General features: G+C 38.1%; 1 pseudogene; it reads right to left on the bottom strand.

Annotated features, from left to right (window-relative positions):
- Positions 1–227: 227 nt before the first annotated feature.
- On the bottom strand, positions 228–640 carry LOC140594379 (peptidyl-prolyl cis-trans isomerase NIMA-interacting 4 pseudogene; annotated as a pseudogene).
- Positions 641–1,020: the final 380 nt, after the last annotated feature.

The raw sequence follows: 1,020 nt of genomic DNA, 5'->3' as shown, positions 1-1,020 counted from the left end.
TTAGAGCATAGTTGTAGGGCTTCTCCGGTGACTAGACAAAATCTATGTCTAAAACATCAAGTGGGTGATTTGAGGCTAAGTCTTCTTTACAATAGAATCAAAGGATGTGAAGGGTCCATTTCTCAGATAGAAATGAAGTGGAGTTGCCCTACCTAGAAGAGGATTACATTGCTCTCTCTACCACTATCATCAGCTTTTCGTCTGACAGAACAAACCTACCTCCTTCATCAAGGCTGAAATCCGAGCCTCCCAGAGTGGCAATTTTTTTTCAGTCTTTTGAACAATTTTATTTTCTCCCTCCAACCATAATAATATCCACATTTCATCCTAACTGGAGGGTCTGTAAACACAGGCTTATCCAACCCACTTACAGGCAAGGCCAATGCTGCCTCTTGAAATGGTCCCATCATAGAACCTCTGGTCATCCAACCCAAGTGCCCTGGCTTTATCTTCACTTCATTGAATCTCATTCTAGACTTTAACTTATCCATGGCTTCCATGATTTTCACACATTTTTCCCCACAGAATGTGACCTTTACTGCATTGCCACCACCTTTGGGTCTTGAGTCTTCTTGTCAGAACTATCACCCCTGGAACTTATTCCCTCTTTCCTGGAACTGCTTTTTCCTTTGCATGGCATCTTTGAAACTTGTGGTTGACCTCTCAACTCCAGAGTGGCTTTTTTTTTTAAATGTGTGATATAAAGGCACTGACATCTTCAGATTTTTTTGAAGTATATGAAAAATATTTCCAGTCTATGAGAATTCAATTTGCTTATATTTTGTACTTGAAATTCATTCTACCAATATTTTTTCAGGATTTTTTCTTCCTTTATTTCACAATATTTTTTTCAAATCTATTCTTTTTTTTTTTTTAAGTAAACTCTACGTCAACATAGGGCTCAAATTCATGACCCTGAGATCAAGAGTCATATGTTCTACCAACTGAGCCAGCCAAGTGCTCTGTATTTCATATTATTTTAAACCAATCTTGCTACTCAGAGTCAAGTTAGCACCATGT

Source organism: Vulpes vulpes, chromosome 11 (assembly GCF_048418805.1).
Source record: "Vulpes vulpes isolate BD-2025 chromosome 11, VulVul3, whole genome shotgun sequence".
In the NCBI taxonomy this organism is placed as follows: Eukaryota; Metazoa; Chordata; class Mammalia; order Carnivora; family Canidae; genus Vulpes; species Vulpes vulpes.
The sequence above is the reverse complement of the archived record's forward strand: the minus strand, read 5'-3'. Positions and strand labels throughout refer to the sequence as shown.